Below are 8689 nucleotides of genomic sequence, written 5' to 3' on the forward strand. Positions count from 1 at the left end.
ACCCACTGCCATGTACAGCAGGGATGGGGAGCCTGTAGCCTTCTAGAGATGTTGAAGCACAATTTGATCTATGCTGGCAGGCCAGGTCCCCTGGTCTACAGGCCTCAACAGTTACTCTATACAGTCACATGTGGCCCTGCCGCCAGGCAACCATGATTTATTATTTCATTTTTGTACTCTGCCCTTCCTCTGAACAGGAGCACAGAGCAGCTAATGCACACAGTACTATGAAACAATGTTTAAAAGCCACTACAATTGAAAAGAACTTTTCAACACAGCCACAGTAATCAGCTTAGCAGACATCTGCTTCAAATCCTTTGAAGTCCCAAATGACTGGACAAATAAGTGTGTTTTTTAGCTTGCTCCAGAATATTTGTCTTGTAGCACTGTCCTACTAGCCACACCAACAGGACCATGAGCAAAAATGAGACCAAAGCCTCCTAACTTGGAAGCTGCAGAAGTGAGTGGGGACCATCCCAGCAGCTTTGCAGCAATTTGGATCTACCATTTGAAGGAAGGGGGAGGTATGTCCCCCACCTCTTTACATCAGGGGAGGAAAAGCTCCTGCAGCCCCTGAGCAATGGGTCTGCTAGTACCCTCCCTTTCCGATGAAAAGGGGTGTCTTGAGAGGTTTTTCTGTTGAGGTGTTTGCTCCTAATCTGCAGGACTTTTCAATTGGCCAGCCATGGCTTTGACTTTGTAGCTTGCTGCATTCAGCAGCCACTTTTTCTCTCTAGGTCACAGCACCACCACTGAAATTCTAAACTCTACTTTGTAACTGGCTCGGGGCAGGGCTCTTGCCATTTGCTTGCTGCCACACAAATCTCTGCTATGCTTATGTCATCTCCCTGTCTTTGTTCTCTGCTATGGGGATCTCATGAACACAAGAAGCTGGGTACAGGTAGTAAGAGTCTAACTTCATTAAACTCCAAAGATTCATTAAATTCTAACATTTACTAAATCCAGGAATTTAGGGAAATCAGACACCCCCAACTCATATCAATAGAAAAGTGGATTTGGAAATAAAGGTCACTTTAAGTACTCAGTGTTACAAGACCTAACTCACTAGACTCCTGTTATATTAAGATGAATTAAGAGCTGATTTTGTAAAAGCTGAGGTGGATTAGTTTAGTTTGGAATATATGTATATTTATTGTAACCTCTTCTGCGTCTACGTCACATGGCAGGAAACTAAACCTAAATAACAACCTATGTTTTTGGTGGTTCCCATTTTCATATGTAAGCGGCCTTGAGTCCTGTCACAGGAGAAAGGTGGGTTATAAATAAATTGGCAACAGCAACAAGCTGAAGTACAATTAGCAGGCACATGTACTTGGGTTTACTGGACTGATAGGACTTTGGAAAACTTTTGGTCTTGTGATTCCTGCTCCCTTGCCCCATTTGAGGGCAGTTTTCCGCTTATGTCCTAAGGAGTTGCACAGCCTACTCCCATGTCATATGCATGGGGAAACAAAGTTCAAATGCAATAGACATGGAAAAGGAAGCACAAGCCAGCTGTTCTTCTGCTTCCTGTTCTTGTTGTGTTTCATGTCTGAAGTGGCTTTTCCTCTTAAAGATTTGCAGGGAGGGGGAGGGATACTTGAAGGCTTGCAAACTTGTTAACAGTAGCTCTTCAGAAGGCAGACCTTATTTTAAGGACAGGAAGCTCTCTCTTGGCTTGGGCACATTTGCTAGGATTTTCCCTAGCATTTCAGGTCAGCATTTGCTAGGATTTCCCCACCCAGTGCCTTTCTGTAGCCACATTCTGTTGGATCCCTTCTCCCCAGTGTACTTGAAGGCACAAAGCCAATACAAAATTAGCAGCCTCATAACTTAAGAATTATATATCCACAAAGATTGGAGAATTTTAAGCAAATCTCAGTTGCTACGGAAAAGTAGAAAATGGTGCTTCTTTCCAGAGATTTTACAATAAGCTGTAGAAGAAAAATTGCCATTCTTTTTAGGGTTTTTTTTTTTTTTTTTTTGCTAGAGCAGGGGTTCCCAAATTGTGGTCCACAGACCACTAATGGCCTGCAAGCTTCATTGAGGTGGTCCATGTGAAGGACACTTCTAATGTTAGTTCTATGGCATGCAAATTGTAATGCAATAAAATACAACATAGGAAATAAAAGGAATAGAAATATAATTAAAAACCAACAGCATGTACGAGCTGCCACAGTGCATTTCAGTTGCTATAACAGGCAGAAAAATCATTGAGTGGTCGGCCATGACCCTGGGCAATTTTCAAGGAGTGCGTGGGGGAAAGTTTGAACTGCTGTGCTAGAGATTTCCTTATCTCATGAATGCCTTCATGGAATGGAAAAGGGTGATGAAAATGTACCAGTTTGTTCGGCTGGGCTGCAGAAGACTTTTTGTGTACCCATAATTGACGTACTTCAACAAATAACAATGGAAGCACAAAGCCTTTTGGGGAGAGATCATATCATCAGATGGCGCTGATATTACTTGCTAGATTCCCTTCTCAAGCTCCTTTTTAACTTTTTATTTTGAAGATGTTAGTGACAATACTACTTCCCAGCAACTGTCACAATGGGAAAGTGTGCCCTTGCACCCCAGGGTGCATAAACTCTTAAGGCCAGGATACTGCCTAAAAACCTAGTCAATTTATAGATGTAGTTGCAAAGCTATTTATTTTATTACATATGTATCCCTATCTCTTGCATTTAGGCCAGGGGTCAGCAAACTTTTTCAGCAGGGGGCTGGTCTACTGTCCCTCAGACCTTGTGGGGGGGCTATTCAAGAATCAGTTTGAGGAGGGCCTTTAAGATCTTCGCGTTATATTGCCAAACAAATTTACTTACTATTAACCATTCCAAATCTAAAGTCCTAATTTTTTTCAGGAGTCGTAAATTGTATAGGTGGGAACTCGAGGGGAAGCCAATTGAACAAGTCTACAAATTTCAATATCTAGGAATTTACTTCCAGCATAATATGGGATGGAAAGCGCATATCACATACTTACAAAATAAGGGCAAAGCCCATTTCTACGCTCTATTACGCCTTTTCTTTACAGAGGGGGCTATGCATGTTCCATCTGCCTTAAAAGTTTATAGTGCGAAAGTGGTTGCAACTATGGCCTATGCGGTCCCTTTATGGGGCGCTTTTGTAAACCTCATGCCTCTGGTGACATTGCAAAATCTTTTTCTCAGACGCCTTTTGAAACTACCCTCCTGTGTAAGCAACTCGGCTATTCGCTTAGAACTTAAGACCCCCTCCTTAGAGATCCTGATGTGGAGACATGCCTTTAATTACTGGCTGTCCCTTTGGCATAAATTGCCCAATTACCATCTTATTCAGTGCCTTTGGAGAGATGAATTTACCAGTCCATGGGCAACAAAATTCCATTCCAAACTGTTGTCTTATGGAATCTCTCCTTCCGATATACTAAATTTAGATCTAATTACAGCAAAAAAGGTCATCAAACAAAGATTGGAGGAGGTTGATTTGCAACAAAATCTTACTACAGGTGGAGGTACATGTTCCCCGATAAATCAGGGCATTACATTTATGTCCCAGATACCTCGATATCTGTCTACCTTATCGGTTGCGTCACATAGATTCACTTTTGTTAGAGCCAGATTTAATGTGTTCCCCTCAAATGTCCTGAGCAATAGATTTTCTAACGGTAAAACCTCTGTTTTATGTGCATGTGACAACAAATCAACAGAATCCCTTTATCATATCTTGTTTAATTGTCCTTTATATATTGTTCCCCGATCAAGGATTCTGAGTTCAATCATTTTGGAAACTGTTGCTAAACCACCTGAATTACATCTAGCCTATCTACTCCAGGACATTGACTCTTATAGAACATTACAGGTTGCCAGATTCCTGAATTCAGTTCTTTCATATAAAAGACTTCATGGAATGCTGCATGACTATTAAAAATCTAGTAAACTCTATCCACCATCTCTATATTCAAGGCCACAATATGGTACATCTAGAGATTGTATGTAACGTGAAGGAGATTATGCGTTGAAATTTTTTAGCTGATATTTTAGAATGTAAAATGCTATTTTATTTATTGATTGGTTTTACCTTGTGGGCTTATAGCCGAATAAAGTATTATCTATCTATCTATCTTGTGGGGGGGCTGGACTATATTTTTTTTTGGGTGGGGGGGAGAACAATTTTCTCCCGCCTGCAAAGAGGCCTAAAGATGCTTTGCTTTACCCAGGCACAGACAAACTTGGCCCTCCACATGTTTTGAGACGACAATTCCCATCATCCCTGATCACCGGTCCTGTTAGCTAGGGATGATGGGAGTTGTAGTCCCAAAACATCTGGAGGGCCGAGTTTGCCTATGCCTGGCTTTTACCTGTTCCAGTTTTCGTCCCAATAGCTGCAGTTGGGCTTCTTCAGCCAGGCGCCGTGGCAGGGTAGGAGGCTGTGTTGGCTGGCGAAGACAGAAGCAGCAGCCCCGGCAGAGGAACCGTGGACGGAGGTAAGGGAACTGGGGTGTCACTGGAGCTTTTACCCACCACCACCTGCTGCTGCTTCTGCTTCCCGAAAGGGACCGCAGAGTAGACAGAGCCACCTACCAACCCACAAGCGGCGGCTGCAGCCACCACAACAACCCGCCTGAATGCCATGGGAGAAATGAAGGAGGGAGGCAGGCAGGCGGTGACGAAGAAAGCGCGCATGGAAGTGGTGTGGAAAAGGGGCGTGGAGAAGGACGGAAGGGCGGACTGGTGGAGAGGGAGGAGAAGCAGGAGGAAAACGCAGCAGCCACCAGCATCACACGCCCCCTTCACGTCGATGGTGCCCAGCGTGGGACAAGATCGCTCTGTCCCTGAGGGGGAAAGTGCCACCATGTGAGGGAGAGGGAAAGAATGTGCGCGCTGGCGATCTACGTGGCGATTCCTGGCCCGTCCGCGGGCTGGATCTAGAAGGCAATTGGGCCTGATCCGGCCCATGGACCTTAGTTTGGCGACCCATGATTTAGGGCATGCATTTGGCAACTAAAAGGGGAGTTTTCAGATCATGCTCCCACACTGGCCTTACATTGCTGCACACGCACACCCTGACCTACTTCACAAGGTGGTTGTGAGAATAAAATGGACAAAGGGATAAGCTTGTACACCATCTTGAGCTTGGAGAAAAGGCTGAATAGAAATGCAATAAATAACCAGACCCACACCAGCAATGTAGCACCTTGTGTGCTTTCAGACCATACCCTGGGAACTATGCAGCAAGTTGCAATTTTGTGGAGACGCCTTTTCAACTTTCATGTGCTAGGTTTTGCTGTCTCTGATTCTGGGTATTTTCATAGATGTGTGGGTGAGAGAAAAAGAGAGAGACCAAGACCTTTATGAATGCAGAGGTTGAAGCAGGACCCCTAAAAGTTCTGTTACAGTGGTGCAATGGGGAAGGGGGGAGACCGCAATGCTCTTAACAGATATCCATATTATAAGCACATACTTCACTGGCTAACTTCAAAGGATAAATTGTGTTTGAAGTTGAGAGTCACTTTGATCTATGCAGTATGTAGAAAAAAGAGTGTGCAAATTCTGTTTGTCCAGGAACTGCTGGTAATTATGTTAATCTTATTATGTTAATCTGAATTAAATCATAAATCTTCTGCTCGGTTTTAAAATTCAGATTTGCTTTTCAAAGGGAATGTTGGGTAAATACATTGTCCTTCTCCACCCAATGGATAGGTATGACTGAACTGAAGCCTATTTAAGTGTTAATTTAGAGGGCAAATTCTCCCCTCTAAATGGGATTAAATATTGGGTTCTGTATCCCAACAGGTCACACTGCAATCATAGTGTATTACTGTTGCACACATATCACCAATGTGAAACTGCATGGAAACCTTCCAGCTGTAAGCAGCAAGAATTGCATATTTCATTTTCTTGTACTTGTCAGTGTGATCTAGTGTGGGAGGGGTTTTATCCTGTTTTCAGTATCCTGGGAGGGTGGCAGGACAATGCTTTTTAACTCAGTCCTGCTGAGTTCAGTGTCTTCTCCCAAGTAAACAGTTTTCCGGATCACATGCTCAGAATAAAATGTTAGGTGGGCGAGACTCTGTAAGTGCTGGGCATCCCATCTAATAGCTGAACACATGATTTTGTAAAACTTGTTGTTGTGCAAAGCTCCTTTCCCCAATTTTCATCAGGACAGCAGAACATGGGCAGGGGAAGCTTAACCCTTTTATCCCTGTCATGGTTCAGACAAAAATAATGCTGCGTTCCTTTCATATATTAACCGCTGCCCCCAGCCCCCCTCCCAATTCCCCTTTCTCAAATATTGTTTTGAAGGGATACATTGGCTTGGCTAATATGTTTAAGAAGTGGAAATTAGACCATATGTCTGCACTATGAACACTGAATATGTCATAAACATGCATTGTGATGACAGTGTATTCCTGGATGTGATATACATGCTCTGTTAATACTAATGGCCACACTTACATTTTGCTTCTATGTCCATCTTGGTATGTTGATTCTTTTGTTTCTGACAAAGACATCACACATGCACACACCCAAAAAAACATGTCATGCTGCTATTAGGCTCATTCCCATTAGCAGCAATGGATTGTCATGTGTAAATATTTCAATCACATCAGTTTGTGTTAACGTTGTTGGTTCCTCTACATGAGAAAGATTATCAAGATAATTATTGATCTAAGTTTTGGGGTAATTTACCCAATTAAGCAGTAACATCTGTGGTGTGCAATCATCACTAGTAATGGTTGCCAGATTAGAAGGCCCATGAATATGTACATGAGATAATAGGTTTTTATCTGGTAACACACTGTAATTTTAAGAACTACTAATTTTAAGAACCTGAGCTTGCTTTTTTCCTCCCTCAGCCAATACCTATTTTCCTTGTTGGTTGTGGTTTTTAGATTATGAGCTGCACTAAGAACCTTTTTGAATAAAGAGTGGGATAAAACTGCTTTAAGTAATAAAACGCTGTTAAATATATTTGCTGCAGAGAGATTTGCAGCAGGTCACAAGGATTTCTGCCCCAGGTATCTGTAAGATGCCAGTCAATTTTCTCAACAGTAAACTAAGTGATCTTCGGCAAGTCACAATTTTGTTTCTGCTTCAGTCTTCCATTTGCAACATGGGGATAATGCTGGCTTACCTTGCAGATTTATTTTAAGGATTACAGGGATGAGGTAAGAAAGTGTTTGGACCCCTAAAGTGTGCTTTCTAAATGCTTGGAGTTATTACCGGTAAGTACTTTACTGTTCATGTGGGGGTACTCCTTAAAAAGGTACATTTGAATGTACTTTAAGAGGGTTTTTTTGTGCTGGGCATTATTAAACCCTCCCCTCTGGTTCACTGTAATTTTGCACTGTTTGATTGAAATCATACTAATGCATGTTAATGAGTGTATAATTATATGCCTTCTTTGGAATTGCCATTGCTGCCTATCCTGTCATTTCATAAATATAGGTTCATTCAGCTTGAGACTGGCTCCCCAACACTGCCATTTTCTGATTAGCAATTTATTCTTCATGCTTATCACTTTATGTGAAAACTTCTACATTTACAGGAGCATTCTGTTTGTACCATATGCACTCCAGAGTTCTGGACTATTATTTATGCATATGAATAGGAAAACACAGTGAAGGCATTGTGGTCAAATGCAGTAAAGACAAGATATACTGTACTGACATATGCACTCTCTCTTTTTATAACGTTAGACTTCCATTGCAAAAATGGCAGGGCCATTTCACCTACGCAAAGGCAAAACTGTGTGCGCTATTAAGTGTACATTTAATAATAAATAATAATTTAACAATTCCATTTAACAAGGAACTTCAGTCAATCACAGTTTCCTAAAGTATGTATATGCATGGTTAAGGGTATAACATTTATGGAGCAATGTGAACTGGTCCTAAGAGTATTTTTTTGGATAATAGTCACACAGTGACTATGAGCTGATACTCCAGGTTTTTGACAGCTATCTGGCTCAATAATTCTAGTCTTCTATCATAAACATATCAGGGGATATTTTCTATGGTACCTGCAGCAGAGTGTCTAAGGATGTGCTGCAACATTTCCAGCTTAAATAAAAAGAACAGGCACTCAAGCACTTAAGGCTGCCTTTGGTGCTGTATAGGATTCTATTCTTTTCTTTGAAAATTTTTATTAGAGTTTATAAAGAGAAATATAAAGAAGATTATCAAATATATTTTTTATCCAGACTAAAACATTAATCTAAGTAAAATAAAAACATAGATCCAGAAGAAAATGAGAAAGAAAGAAAAAGGAAGAGAAATAAAAAAGAGAGAATAATTATTTAGGAATATTTAGGAAAGAAAATGAGGTGATAGTCCTAATGAGGCAATTCTCAGTGGCTACAGAATGCTGAATGTCTGCTGAAGGGAGAAATAGTGTGGAGTACCTTAGAAGAGAACATGGCTGGCTGATGGCATTTGTCTATATTAGAAACTCCATGTGCTGATACGTATAGACACTTACATGGTATATAGTTCCCTGATGCGGTTTATTTGCTTATAGATCACAGAAAGACTCCACTGGAGGTGCATACTTAAAAAACCTTTTTAAAAGTTGGAGCCGTGTAACACAGCTTCTCTGAAGAAGAAAAAGCTAATAAAAATAGATGTATGAGTTAGCTACTTTTAACACAGCAACACTAACATGAATAGACTGCTGACATGAACAAAGGTGTCTCAGACTAGGAGGTG

The sequence above is a fragment of the Podarcis muralis genome, chromosome 11 (genome assembly GCF_964188315.1).
Source record: "Podarcis muralis chromosome 11, rPodMur119.hap1.1, whole genome shotgun sequence".
Classification (NCBI taxonomy): Eukaryota; Metazoa; Chordata; class Lepidosauria; order Squamata; family Lacertidae; genus Podarcis; species Podarcis muralis.